The sequence below is a fragment of the Pelecanus crispus genome, chromosome 2 (genome assembly GCF_030463565.1).
Source record: "Pelecanus crispus isolate bPelCri1 chromosome 2, bPelCri1.pri, whole genome shotgun sequence".
Lineage (NCBI taxonomy): Eukaryota > Metazoa > Chordata > Aves > Pelecaniformes > Pelecanidae > Pelecanus > Pelecanus crispus.
In genome coordinates, this window is record NC_134644.1 from 67180804 (window position 1) to 67195518 (window position 14715).

Genomic DNA, 14715 nt, shown 5'->3' on the forward strand with positions numbered 1-14715 from the left:
GTGAAAGCACTGGCAAGGGAAGGTCAGAAACAGCAAGAGCTCTAAGCCCTTAGAGCTCTGGTGTGGGAGAAATGGCTGTATGTTTTAACTTTGTGAGCTGGTCTGTGCCGAGAGTGAGAGTGAGCTTGCGAATGTGTCTTGGGAGTGGTGGGAGGCAAGGCAAGGGGAGATTCTTAGTGTATGTTTGGCTGTGAAAGCACTGGCAAGGGAAGGTCAGAAACAGCAGGAGCTCTTAGGCCTTAGAGCTCTGGTGTGGGAGAAATGGCTGTATGTTTTAACTTTGTGATCTGGTCTGTGCCGAGAGTGAGAGTGAGCTTGCGAATGTGTCTTGGGAGTGGTGGGAGGCAAGGCAAGGGGAGATTCTTAGTGTATGTTTGGCTGTGAAAGCACTGGCAAGGGAAGGTCAGAAACAGCAGGAGCTCTAAGCCCTAAGAGCTCTGGTGTGGTAGAAATGGCTGTATGTTTTAACTTTGTGAGCTGGTCTGTGCCGAGAGTGAGAGTGAGCTTGCGAATGTGTCTTGGGAGTGGTGGGAGGCAAGGCAAGGGGAGATTCTTAGTGTATGTTTGGCTGTGAAAGCACTGGCAAGGGAAGGTCAGAAACAGCACCAGCTCTAAGCCCTTAGAGCTCTGGTGTGGGAGAAATGGCTGGATGTTTTAACTTTGTGAGCTGGTCTGTGCGAAGAGTGAGAGTGAGCTTGCGAATGTGTCTTGGGAGTGGTGGCAGGCAAGGCAAGGGGAGATTTTTAGTGTCTGTCTGGGTGTGAAAGCACTGGCAAGGGAAGGTCAGAAACAGCAGGAGCTCTAAGCCCTTAGAGGTCTGGTGTGGGAGAAATGGCTGTATGTTTTAACTTTGTGAGCTGGTCTGTGCGAAGAGTGAGAGTGAGCTTGCGAATGTGTATTGAGAGTGCTGGGAGGCAAGGCAAAAGTACATCCGCAGTGTCTGTCTGGGTGTGAAAGTGCTGGCAAGGGAAGGTGAGGACCAGCAAGAGCATTAAGCCCTTAGAAATATTAAGAGGGAAACATGGCTGTATGTTTTAACTTTGTGAGCTGGTCTGTGCGAAGAGTGAGAGGGAGCTTGCGAATGTGTCTTGGGAGTGGTGGGAGGCAAGGCAAGGGGAGATTCTTAGTGTATGTTTGGCTGTGAAAGCACTGGCAAGGGAAGGTCAGAAACAGCAAGAGCTCTTAGGCCTTAGAGATCTGGTGTGGGAGAAATGGCTGTATGTTTTAACTTTGTGATCTGGTCTGTGCCGAGAGTGAGAGTGAGCTTGCGAATGTGTCTTGGGAGTGGTGGGAGGCAAGGCAAGGGGAGATTCTTGGTGTATGTTTGGCTGTGAAAGCACTGGCAAGGGAAGGTCAGAAACAGCACCAGCTCTTAGGCCTTAGAGCTCTGGTGTGGGAGAAATGGCTGTATGTTTTAACTTTGTGAGCTGGTCTGTGCCGAGAGTGAGAGGGAGCTTGAGAATGTGTCTTGGGAGTGGTGGGAGGCAAGGCAAGGGGAGATTCTTAGTGTATGTTTGGCTGTGAAAGCACTGGCAAGGGAAGGTCAGAAACAGCAGGAGCTCTAAGCCCTTAGAGCTCTGGTGTGGGAGAAAAGGCTGTATGTTTTAACTTTGTGAGCTGGTCTGTGCCGAGAGTGAGAGGGAGCTTGAGAATGTGTCTTGGGAGTGGTGGGAGGCAAGGCAAGGGGAGATGCCAGGGGGGTGTCTGGCTGTGAGTGCGGTTGGAAGGGCAGTTGAATACAGCACCAGCTCTTAGGCCTTAGAGCTCTGGTGTGGGAGAAATGGCTGCATGTTTGCACTTTGTGAGCTGGTCTGTGCGAAGAGTGAGAGTGAGCTTGCGAATGTGTAGTGAGAGTGCTGGGAGGCAAGGCAAAAGTACATCCGCAGTGTCTGTCTGGGTGTGAAAGTGCTGGCAAGGGAAGGTGAGGACCAGCAAGAGCATTAAGCCCTTAGAAATATTAAGAGGGAAACATGGCTGTATGTTTTAACTTTGTGAGCTGGTCTGTGCCGCGAGTGAGAGTGAGCTTGCGAATGTGTCTTGGGAGTGGTGGCAGGCAAGGCAAGGGGAGATTCTTAGTGTATGTTTGGCTGTGAAAGCACTGGCAAGGGAAGGTCAGAAACAGCAGGAGCTCTAAGCCCTAAGAGCTCTGGTGTGGGAGAAATGGCTGTATGTTTTAACTTTGTGAGCTGGTCTGTGCCGAGAGTGAGAGTGAGCTTGCGAATGTGTCTTGGGAGTGGTGGGAGGCAAGGCAAGGGGAGATGCCAGGGGGGTGTCTGGCTGTGAGTGCGGTGGGAAGGGCAGTTGAATACAGCACCAGCTCTTAGGCCTTAGAGCTCTGGTGTGGGAGAAATGGCTGCATGTTTGCACTTTGTGAGCTGGTCTGTGCGGAGTGAGAGTGAGCTTGTGAATGTGTAGTGAGAGTGCTGGGAGGCAAGGCAAAAGTACATCCGCAGTGTCTGTCTGGGTGTGAAAGTGCTGGCAAGGGAAGGTGAGGACCAGCAAGAGCATTAAGTCCTTAGAAATATCAAGAGGGAAACATGGCTCTATGTTTTAACTTTGTGAGCTGGTCTGTGCCGCGAGTGAGAGTGAGCTTGCGAATGTGTCTTGGGAGTGGTGGCAGGCAAGGCAAGGGGAGATTCTTAGTGTATGTTTGGCTGTGAAAGCACTGGCAAGGGAAGGTCAGAAACAGCAAGAGCTCTAAGCCCTTAGAGCTCTGGTGTGGGAGAAATGGCTGTATGTTTTAACTTTGTGAGCTGGTCTGTGCGAAGAGTGAGAGTGAGCTTGCGAATGTGTATTGAGAGTGCTGGGAGGCAAGGCAAAAGTACATCCGCAGTGTCTGTCTGGGTGTGAAAGTGCTGGCAAGGGAAGGTGAGGACCAGCAAGAGCATTAAGCCCTTAGAAATATTAAGAGGGAAACATGGCTGTATGTTTTAACTTTGTGAGCTGGTCTGTGCCGCGAGTGAGAGTGAGCTTGCGAATGTGTCTTGGGAGTGGTGGGAGGCAAGGCAAGGGGAGATTCTTAGTGTATGTTTGGCTGTGAAAGCACTGGCAAGGGAAGGTCAGAAACAGCACCAGCTCTAAGCCCTTAGAGCTCTGGTGTGGGAGAAATGGCTGGATGTTTTAACTTTGTGAGCTGGTCTGTGCGAAGAGTGAGAGTGAGCTTGAGAATGTGTCTTGGGAGTGGTGGCAGGCAAGGCAAGGGGAGATTCTTAGTGTATGTTTGGCTGTGAAAGCACTGGCAAGGGAAGGTCAGAAACAGCACCAGCTCTTCGGCCTTAGAGCTCTGGTGTGGGAGAAATGGCTGTATGTTTTAACTTTGTGAGCTGGTCTGTGCCGAGAGTGAGAGGGAGCTTGAGAATGTGTCTTGGGAGTGGTGGGAGGCAAGGCAAGGGGAGATTTTTAGTGTCTGTCTGGGTGTGAAAGCACTGGCAAGGGAAGGTCAGAAACAGCAGGAGCTCTAAGCCCTTAGAGGTCTGGTGTGGGAGAAATGGCTGTATGTTTTAACTTTGTGAGCTGGTCTGTGCGAAGAGTGAGAGTGAGCTTGCGAATGTGTATTGAGAGTGCTGGGAGGCAAGGCAAAAGTACATCCGCAGTGTCTGTCTGGGTGTGAAAGTGCTGGCAAGGGAAGGTGAGGACCAGCAAGAGCATTAAGCCCTTAGAAATATTAAGAGGGAAACATGGCTGTATGTTTTAACTTTGTGAGCTGGTCTGTGCCGCGAGTGAGAGTGAGCTTGCGAATGTGTCTTGGGAGTGGTGGGAGGCAAGGCAAGGGGAGATTCTTAGTGTATGTTTGGCTGTGAAAGCACTGGCAAGGGAAGGTCAGAAACAGCAGGAGCTCTAAGCCCTAAGAGCTCTGGTGTGGGAGAAATGGCTGTATGTTTTAACTTTGTGAGCTGGTCTGTGCCGAGAGTGAGAGTGAGCTTGCGAATGTGTCTTGGGAGTGGTGGGAGGCAAGGCAAGGGGAGATGCCAGGGGGGTGTCTGGCTGTGAGTGCGGTGGGAAGGGCAGTTGAATACAGCACCAGCTCTTAGGCCTTAGAGCTCTGGTGTGGGAGAAATGGCTGCATGTTTGCACTTTGTGAGCTGGTCTGTGCGGAGTGAGAGTGAGCTTGTGAATGTGTAGTGAGAGTGCTGGGAGGCAAGGCAAAAGTACATCCGCAGTGTCTGTCTGGGTGTGAAAGTGCTGGCAAGGGAAGGTGAGGACCAGCAAGAGCATTAAGTCCTTAGAAATATCAAGAGGGAAACATGGCTCTATGTTTTAACTTTGTGAGCTGGTCTGTGCCGCGAGTGAGAGTGAGCTTGCGAATGTGTCTTGGGAGTGGTGGGAGGCAAGGCAAGGGGAGATTCTTAGTGTATGTTTGGCTGTGAAAGCACTGGCAAGGGAAGGTCAGAAACAGCAAGAGCTCTAAGCCCTTAGAGCTCTGGTGTGGGAGAAATGGCTGTATGTTTTAACTTTGTGAGCTGGTCTGTGCGAAGAGTGAGAGTGAGCTTGCGAATGTGTAGTGAGAGTGCTGGGAGGCAAGGCAAAAGTACATCCGCAGTGTCTGTCTGGGTGTGAAAGTGCTGGCAAGGGAAGGTGAGGACCAGCAAGAGCATTAAGCCCTTAGAAATATTAAGAGGGAAACATGGCTGTATGTTTTAACTTTGTGAGCTGGTCTGTGCCGCGAGTGAGAGTGAGCTTGCGAATGTGTCTTGGGAGTGGTGGGAGGCAAGGCAAGGGGAGATTCTTAGTGTATGTTTGGCTGTGAAAGCACTGGCAAGGGAAGGTCAGAAACAGCAAGAGCTCTTAGGCCTTAGAGATCTGGTGTGGGAGAAATGGCTGTATGTTTTAACTTTGTGATCTGGTCTGTGCCGAGAGTGAGAGTGAGCTTGCGAATGTGTCTTGGGAGTGGTGGGAGGCAAGGCAAGGGGAGATTCTTAGTGTATGTTTGGCTGTGAAAGCACTGGCAAGGGAAGGTCAGAAACAGCAGGAGCTCTAAGCCCTTAGAGCTCTGGTGTGGGAGAAATGGCTGTATGTTTTAACTTTGTGAGCTGGTCTGTGCCAAGAGTGAGAGGGAGCTTGAGAATGTGTCTTGGGAGTGGTGGGAGGCAAGGCAAGGGGAGATGCCAGGGGGGTGTCTGGCTGTGAGTGCGGTGGGAAGGGCAGTTGAATACAGCACCAGCTCTTAGGCCTTAGAGCTCTGGTGTGGGAGAAATGGCTGCATGTTTGCACTTTGTGAGCTGGTCTGTGCGGAGTGAGAGTGAGCTTGCGAATGTGTATTGAGAGTGCTGGGAGGCAAGGCAAAAGTACATCCGCAGTGTCTGTCTGGGTGTGAAAGTGCTGGCAAGGGAAGGTGAGGACCAGCAAGAGCATTAAGTCCTTAGAAATATCAAGAGGGAAACATGGCTCTATGTTTTAACTTTGTGAGCTGGTCTGTGCCGCGAGTGAGAGTGAGCTTGCGAATGTGTCTTGGGAGTGGTGGGAGGCAAGGCAAGGGGAGATTCTTAGTGTATGTTTGGCTGTGAAAGCACTGGCAAGGGAAGGTCAGAAACAGCAAGAGCTCTAAGCCCTTAGAGCTCTGGTGTGGGAGAAATGGCTGTATGTTTTAACTTTGTGAGCTGGTCTGTGCGAAGAGTGAGAGTGAGCTTGCGAATGTGTATTGAGAGTGCTGGGAGGCAAGGCAAAAGTACATCCGCAGTGTCTGTCTGGGTGTGAAAGTGCTGGCAAGGGAAGGTGAGGACCAGCAAGAGCATTAAGCCCTTAGAAATATTAAGAGGGAAACATGGCTGTATGTTTTAACTTTGTGAGCTGGTCTGTGCCGCGAGTGAGAGTGAGCTTGCGAATGTGTCTTGGGAGTGGTGGGAGGCAAGGCAAGGGGAGATTCTTAGTGTATGTTTGGCTGTGAAAGCACTGGCAAGGGAAGGTCAGAAACAGCAAGAGCTCTTAGGCCTTAGAGCTCTGGTGTGGGAGAAATGGCTGTATGTTTTAACTTTGTGAGCTGGTCTGTGCCGAGAGTGAGAGGGAGCTTGAGAATGTGTCTTGGGAGTGGTGGGAGGCAAGGCAAGGGGAGATTCTTAGTGTATGTTTGGCTGTGAAAGCACTGGCAAGGGAAGGTCAGAAACAGCAGGAGCTCTAAGCCCTTAGAGCTCTGGTGTGGGAGAAATGGCTGTATGTTTTAACTTTGTGAGCTGGTCTGTGCCGAGAGTGAGAGTGAGCTTGCGAATGTGTCTTGGGAGTGGTGGGAGGCAAGGCAAGGGGAGATTCTTAGTGTATGTTTGGCTGTGAAAGCACTGGCAAGGGAAGGTCAGAAACAGCAGGAGCTCTAAGCCCTAAGAGCTCTGGTGTGGTAGAAATGGCTGTATGTTTTAACTTTGTGAGCTGGTCTGTGCCGAGAGTGAGAGTGAGCTTGCGAATGTGTCTTGGGAGTGGTGGGAGGCAAGGCAAGGGGAGATTCTTAGTGTATGTTTGGCTGTGAAAGCACTGGCAAGGGAAGGTCAGAAACAGCACCAGCTCTAAGCCCTTAGAGCTCTGGTGTGGGAGAAATGGCTGGATGTTTTAACTTTGTGAGCTGGTCTGTGCGAAGAGTGAGAGTGAGCTTGAGAATGTGTCTTGGGAGTGGTGGCAGGCAAGGCAAGGGGAGATTCTTAGTGTATGTTTGGCTGTGAAAGCACTGGCAAGGGAAGGTCAGAAACAGCACCAGCTCTTCGGCCTTAGAGCTCTGGTGTGGGAGAAATGGCTGTATGTTTTAACTTTGTGAGCTGGTCTGTGCCGAGAGTGAGAGGGAGCTTGAGAATGTGTCTTGGGAGTGGTGGCAGGCAAGGCAAGGGGAGATTTTTAGTGTCTGTCTGGGTGTGAAAGCACTGGCAAGGGAAGGTCAGAAACAGCAGGAGCTCTAAGCCCTTAGAGGTCTGGTGTGGGAGAAATGGCTGTATGTTTTAACTTTGTGAGCTGGTCTGTGCGAAGAGTGAGAGTGAGCTTGCGAATGTGTATTGAGAGTGCTGGGAGGCAAGGCAAAAGTACATCCGCAGTGTCTGTCTGGGTGTGAAAGTGCTGGCAAGGGAAGGTGAGGACCAGCAAGAGCATTAAGCCCTTAGAAATATTAAGAGGGAAACATGGCTGTATGTTTTAACTTTGTGAGCTGGTCTGTGCGAAGAGTGAGAGGGAGCTTGCGAATGTGTCTTGGGAGTGGTGGGAGGCAAGGCAAGGGGAGATTCTTAGTGTATGTTTGGCTGTGAAAGCACTGGCAAGGGAAGGTCAGAAACAGCAAGAGCTCTTAGGCCTTAGAGATCTGGTGTGGGAGAAATGGCTGTATGTTTTAACTTTGTGATCTGGTCTGTGCCGAGAGTGAGAGTGAGCTTGCGAATGTGTCTTGGGAGTGGTGGGAGGCAAGGCAAGGGGAGATTCTTGGTGTATGTTTGGCTGTGAAAGCACTGGCAAGGGAAGGTCAGAAACAGCACCAGCTCTTCGGCCTTAGAGCTCTGGTGTGGGAGAAATGGCTGTATGTTTTAACTTTGTGAGCTGGTCTGTGCCGAGAGTGAGAGGGAGCTTGAGAATGTGTCTTGGGAGTGGTGGGAGGCAAGGCAAGGGGAGATTCTTAGTGTATGTTTGGCTGTGAAAGCACTGGCAAGGGAAGGTCAGAAACAGCAGGAGCTCTAAGCCCTTAGAGCTCTGGTGTGGGAGAAAAGGCTGTATGTTTTAACTTTGTGAGCTGGTCTGTGCCGAGAGTGAGAGGGAGCTTGAGAATGTGTCTTGGGAGTGGTGGGAGGCAAGGCAAGGGGAGATGCCAGGGGGGTGTCTGGCTGTGAGTGCGGTTGGAAGGGCAGTTGAATACAGCACCAGCTCTTAGGCCTTAGAGCTCTGGTGTGGGAGAAATGGCTGCATGTTTGCACTTTGTGAGCTGGTCTGTGCGAAGAGTGAGAGTGAGCTTGCGAATGTGTAGTGAGAGTGCTGGGAGGCAAGGCAAAAGTACATCCGCAGTGTCTGTCTGGGTGTGAAAGTGCTGGCAAGGGAAGGTGAGGACCAGCAAGAGCATTAAGCCCTTAGAAATATTAAGAGGGAAACATGGCTGTATGTTTTAACTTTGTGAGCTGGTCTGTGCCGCGAGTGAGAGTGAGCTTGCGAATGTGTCTTGGGAGTGGTGGGAGGCAAGGCAAGGGGAGATTCTTAGTGTATGTTTGGCTGTGAAAGCAGTGGCAAGGGAAGGTCAGAAACAGCAGGAGCTCTAAGCCCTAAGAGCTCTGGTGTGGGAGAAATGGCTGTATGTTTTAACTTTGTGAGCTGGTCTGTGCCGAGAGTGAGAGTGAGCTTGCGAATGTGTCTTGGGAGTGGTGGGAGGCAAGGCAAGGGGAGATGCCAGGGGGGTGTCTGGCTGTGAGTGCGGTGGGAAGGGCAGTTGAATACAGCACCAGCTCTTAGGCCTTAGAGCTCTGGTGTGGGAGAAATGGCTGCATGTTTGCACTTTGTGAGCTGGTCTGTGCGGAGTGAGAGTGAGCTTGTGAATGTGTAGTGAGAGTGCTGGGAGGCAAGGCAAAAGTACATCCGCAGTGTCTGTCTGGGTGTGAAAGTGCTGGCAAGGGAAGGTGAGGACCAGCAAGAGCATTAAGTCCTTAGAAATATCAAGAGGGAAACATGGCTCTATGTTTTAACTTTGTGAGCTGGTCTGTGCCGCGAGTGAGAGTGAGCTTGCGAATGTGTCTTGGGAGTGGTGGCAGGCAAGGCAAGGGGAGATTCTTAGTGTATGTTTGGCTGTGAAAGCACTGGCAAGGGAAGGTCAGAAACAGCAAGAGCTCTAAGCCCTTAGAGCTCTGGTGTGGGAGAAATGGCTGTATGTTTTAACTTTGTGAGCTGGTCTGTGCGAAGAGTGAGAGTGAGCTTGCGAATGTGTATTGAGAGTGCTGGGAGGCAAGGCAAAAGTACATCCGCAGTGTCTGTCTGGGTGTGAAAGTGCTGGCAAGGGAAGGTGAGGACCAGCAAGAGCATTAAGCCCTTAGAAATATTAAGAGGGAAACATGGCTGTATGTTTTAACTTTGTGAGCTGGTCTGTGCCGCGAGTGAGAGTGAGCTTGCGAATGTGTCTTGGGAGTGGTGGGAGGCAAGGCAAGGGGAGATTCTTAGTGTATGTTTGGCTGTGAAAGCACTGGCAAGGGAAGGTCAGAAACAGCAAGAGCTCTTAGGCCTTAGAGATCTGGTGTGGGAGAAATGGCTGTATGTTTTAACTTTGTGATCTGGTCTGTGCCGAGAGTGAGAGTGAGCTTGCGAATGTGTCTTGGGAGTGGTGGGAGGCAAGGCAAGGGGAGATTCTTAGTGTATGTTTGGCTGTGAAAGCACTGGCAAGGGAAGGTCAGAAACAGCACCAGCTCTTCGGCCTTAGAGCTCTGGTGTGGGAGAAATGGCTGTATGTTTTAACTTTGTGAGCTGGTCTGTGCCGAGAGTGAGAGGGAGCTTGAGAATGTGTCTTGGGAGTGGTGGGAGGCAAGGCAAGGGGAGATTTTTAGTGTCTGTCTGGGTGTGAAAGCACTGGCAAGGGAAGGTCAGAAACAGCAGGAGCTCTAAGCCCTTAGAGCTCTGGTGTGGGAGAAATGGCTGTATGTTTTAACTTTGTGATCTGGTCTGTGCCGAGAGTGAGAGGGAGCTTGAGAATGTGTCTTGGGAGTGGTGGGAGGCAAGGCAAGGGGAGATGCCAGGGGGGTGTCTGGCTGTGAGTGCGGTGGGAAGGGCAGTTGAATAGAGCACCAGCTCTCAGGCCTTAGAGCTCTGGTGTGGGAGAAATGGCTGCATGTTTGCACTTTGTGAGCTGGTCTGTGCGAAGAGTGAGAGTGAGCTTGCGAATGTGTATTGAGAGTGCTGGGAGGCAAGGCAAAAGTACATCCGCAGTGTCTGTCTGGGTGTGAAAGTGCTGGCAAGGGAAGGTGAGGACCAGCAAGAGCATTAAGCCCTTAGAAATATTAAGAGGGAAACATGGCTGTATGTTTTAACTTTGTGAGCTGGTCTGTGCCGCGAGTGAGAGTGAGCTTGCGAATGTGTCTTGGGAGTGGTGGGAGGCAAGGCAAGGGGAGATTCTTAGTGTATGTTTGGCTGTGAAAGCACTGGCAAGGGAAGGTCAGAAACAGCAGGAGCTCTAAGCCCTAAGAGCTCTGGTGTGGGAGAAATGGCTGTATGTTTTAACTTTGTGAGCTGGTCTGTGCCGAGAGTGAGAGTGAGCTTGCGAATGTGTCTTGGGAGTGGTGGGAGGCAAGGCAAGGGGAGATGCCAGGGGGGTGTCTGGCTGTGAGTGCGGTGGGAAGGGCAGTTGAATACAGCACCAGCTCTTAGGCCTTAGAGCTCTGGTGTGGGAGAAATGGCTGCATGTTTGCACTTTGTGAGCTGGTCTGTGCGGAGTGAGAGTGAGCTTGTGAATGTGTAGTGAGAGTGCTGGGAGGCAAGGCAAAAGTACATCCGCAGTGTCTGTCTGGGTGTGAAAGTGCTGGCAAGGGAAGGTGAGGACCAGCAAGAGCATTAAGCCCTTAGAAATATTAAGAGGGAAACATGGCTCTATGTTTTAACTTTGTGAGCTGGTCTGTGCCGCGAGTGAGAGTGAGCTTGCGAATGTGTCTTGGGAGTGGTGGGAGGCAAGGCAAGGGGAGATTCTTAGTGTATGTTTGGCTGTGAAAGCACTGGCAAGGGAAGGTCAGAAACAGCAAGAGCTCTAAGCCCTTAGAGCTCTGGTGTGGGAGAAATGGCTGGATGTTTTAACTTTGTGAGCTGGTCTGTGCGAAGAGTGAGAGTGAGCTTGAGAATGTGTCTTGGGAGTGGTGGCAGGCAAGGCAAGGGGAGATTCTTAGTGTATGTTTGGCTGTGAAAGCACTGGCAAGGGAAGGTCAGAAACAGCACCAGCTCTTCGGCCTTAGAGCTCTGGTGTGGGAGAAATGGCTGTATGTTTTAACTTTGTGAGCTGGTCTGTGCCGAGAGTGAGAGGGAGCTTGAGAATGTGTCTTGGGAGTGGTGGGAGGCAAGGCAAGGGGAGATTTTTAGTGTCTGTCTGGGTGTGAAAGCACTGGCAAGGGAAGGTCAGAAACAGCAGGAGCTCTAAGCCCTTAGAGCTCTGGTGTGGGAGAAATGGCTGTATGTTTTAACTTTGTGAGCTGGTCTGTGCGAAGAGTGAGAGTGAGCTTGCGAATGTGTATTGAGAGTGCTGGGAGGCAAGGCAAAAGTACATCCGCAGTGTCTGTCTGGGTGTGAAAGTGCTGGCAAGGGAAGGTGAGGACCAGCAAGAGCATTAAGCCCTTAGAAATATTAAGAGGGAAACATGGCTGTATGTTTTAACTTTGTGAGCTGGTCTGTGCCGCGAGTGAGAGTGAGCTTGCGAATGTGTCTTGGGAGTGGTGGGAGGCAAGGCAAGGGGAGATTCTTAGTGTATGTTTGGCTGTGAAAGCACTGGCAAGGGAAGGTCAGAAACAGCAGGAGCTCTAAGCCCTAAGAGCTCTGGTGTGGGAGAAATGGCTGTATGTTTTAACTTTGTGAGCTGGTCTGTGCCGAGAGTGAGAGTGAGCTTGCGAATGTGTCTTGGGAGTGGTGGGAGGCAAGGCAAGGGGAGATGCCAGGGGGGTGTCTGGCTGTGAGTGCGGTGGGAAGGGCAGTTGAATACAGCACCAGCTCTTAGGCCTTAGAGCTCTGGTGTGGGAGAAATGGCTGCATGTTTGCACTTTGTGAGCTGGTCTGTGCCGAGAGTGAGAGGGAGCTTGTGAATGTGTAGTGAGAGTGCTGGGAGGCAAGGCAAAAGTACATCCGCAGTGTCTGTCTGGGTGTGAAAGTGCTGGCAAGGGAAGGTGAGGACCAGCAAGAGCATTAAGTCCTTAGAAATATCAAGAGGGAAACATGGCTCTATGTTTTAACTTTGTGAGCTGGTCTGTGCCGCGAGTGAGAGTGAGCTTGCGAATGTGTCTTGGGAGTGGTGGGAGGCAAGGCAAGGGGAGATTCTTAGTGTATGTTTGGCTGTGAAAGCACTGGCAAGGGAAGGTCAGAAACAGCAAGAGCTCTAAGCCCTTAGAGCTCTGGTGTGGGAGAAATGGCTGTATGTTTTAACTTTGTGAGCTGGTCTGTGCGAAGAGTGAGAGTGAGCTTGCGAATGTGTATTGAGAGTGCTGGGAGGCAAGGCAAAAGTACATCCGCAGTGTCTGTCTGGGTGTGAAAGTGCTGGCAAGGGAAGGTGAGGACCAGCAAGAGCATTAAGCCCTTAGAAATATTAAGAGGGAAACATGGCTGTATGTTTTAACTTTGTGAGCTGGTCTGTGCCGCGAGTGAGAGTGAGCTTGCGAATGTGTCTTGGGAGTGGTGGGAGGCAAGGCAAGGGGAGATTCTTAGTGTATGTTTGGCTGTGAAAGCACTGGCAAGGGAAGGTCAGAAACAGCAAGAGCTCTTAGGCCTTAGAGATCTGGTGTGGGAGAAATGGCTGTATGTTTTAACTTTGTGATCTGGTCTGTGCCGAGAGTGAGAGTGAGCTTGCGAATGTGTCTTGGGAGTGGTGGGAGGCAAGGCAAGGGGAGATTCTTAGTGTATGTTTGGCTGTGAAAGCACTGGCAAGGGAAGGTCAGAAACAGCACCAGCTCTTCGGCCTTAGAGCTCTGGTGTGGGAGAAATGGCTGTATGTTTTAACTTTGTGAGCTGGTCTGTGCCGAGAGTGAGAGGGAGCTTGAGAATGTGTCTTGGGAGTGGTGGGAGGCAAGGCAAGGGGAGATTCTTAGTGTATGTTTGGCTGTGAAAGCACTGGCAAGGGAAGGTCAGAAACAGCAGGAGCTCTAAGCCCTTAGAGCTCTGGTGTGGGAGAAATGGCTGTATGTTTTAACTTTGTGATCTGGTCTGTGCCGAGAGTGAGAGGGAGCTTGCGAATGTGTCTTGGGAGTGGTGGGAGGCAAGGCAAGGGGAGATGCCAGGGGGGTGTCTGGCTGTGAGTGCGGTGGGAAGGGCAGTTGAATACAGCACCAGCTCTCAGGCCTTAGAGCTCTGGTGTGGGAGAAATGGCTGCATGTTTGCACTTTGTGAGCTGGTCTGTGCGAAGAGTGAGAGTGAGCTTGCGAATGTGTATTGAGAGTGCTGGGAGGCAAGGCAAAAGTACATCCGCAGTGTCTGTCTGGGTGTGAAAGTGCTGGCAAGGGAAGGTGAGGACCAGCAAGAGCATTAAGCCCTTAGAAATATTAAGAGGGAAACATGGCTGTATGTTTTAACTTTGTGAGCTGGTCTGTGCGAAGAGTGAGAGGGAGTTTGCGAATGTGTCTTGGGAGTGGTGGGAGGCAAGGCAAGGGGAGATTCTTAGTGTATGTTTGGCTGTGAAAGCACTGGCAAGGGAAGGTCAGAAACAGCACCAGCTCTTAGGCCTTAGAGCTCTGGTGTGGGAGAAATGGCTGTATGTTTTAACTTTGTGAGCTGGTCTGTGCCGAGAGTGAGAGGGAGCTTGCGAATGTGTCTTGGGAGTGGTGCGAGGCAAGGCAAGGGGAGATTCTTAGTGTACGTTTGGCTGTGAAAGCACTGGCAAGGGAAGGTCAGAAACAGCAGGAGCTCTAAGCCCTTAGAGCTCTGGTGTGGGAGAAATGGCTGTATGTTTTAACTTTGTGAGCTGGTCTGTGCCGAGAGTGAGAGGGAGCTTGAGAATGTGTCTTGGGAGTAGTGGGAGGCAAGGCAAGGGGAGATTCTTAGTGTATGTTTGGCTGTGAAAGCACTGGCAAGGGAAGGTCAGAAACAGCAGGAGCTCTAAGCCCTTAGAGCTCTGGTGTGGGAGAAATGGCTGTATGTTTTAACTTTGTGAGCTGGTCTGTGCCGAGAGTGAGAGTGAGCTTGCGAATGTGTCTTGGGAGTGGTGGGAGGCAAGGCAAGGGGAGATTCTTAGTGTATGTTTGGCTGTGAAAGCACTGGCAAGGGAAGGTCAGAAACAGCAGGAGCTCTAAGCCCTAAGAGCTCTGGTGTGGTAGAAATGGCTGTATGTTTTAACTTTGTGAGCTGGTCTGTGCCGAGAGTGAGAGTGAGCTTGCGAATGTGTCTTGGGAGTGGTGGGAGGCAAGGCAAGGGGAGATTCTTAGTGTATGTTTGGCTGTGAAAGCACTGGCAAGGGAAGGTCAGAAACAGCACCAGCTCTAAGCCCTTAGAGCTCTGGTGTGGGAGAAATGGCTGGATGTTTTAACTTTGTGAGCTGGTCTGTGCGAAGAGTGAGAGTGAGCTTGAGAATGTGTCTTGGGAGTGGTGGCAGGCAAGGCAAGGGGAGATTCTTAGTGTATGTTTGGCTGTGAAAGCACTGGCAAGGGAAGGTCAGAAACAGCACCAGCTCTTCGGCCTTAGAGCTCTGGTGTGGGAGAAATGGCTGTATGTTTTAACTTTGTGAGCTGGTCTGTGCCGAGAGTGAGAGGGAGCTTGAGAATGTGTCTTGGGAGTGGTGGGAGGCAAGGCAAGGGGAGATTTTTAGTGTCTGTCTGGGTGTGAAAGCACTGGCAAGGGAAGGTCAGAAACAGCAGGAGCTCTAAGCCCTTAGAGGTCTGGTGTGGGAGAAATGGCTGTATGTTTTAACTTTGTGAGCTGGTCTGTGCGAAGAGTGAGAGTGAGCTTGCGAATGTGTATTGAGAGTGCTGGGAGGCAAGGCAAAAGTACATCCGCAGTGTCTGTCTGGGTGTGAAAGTGCTGGCAAGGGAAGGTGAGGACCAGCAAGAGCATTAAGCCCTTAGAAATATTAAGAGGGAAACATGGCTGTATGTTTTAACTTTGTGATCTGGTCTG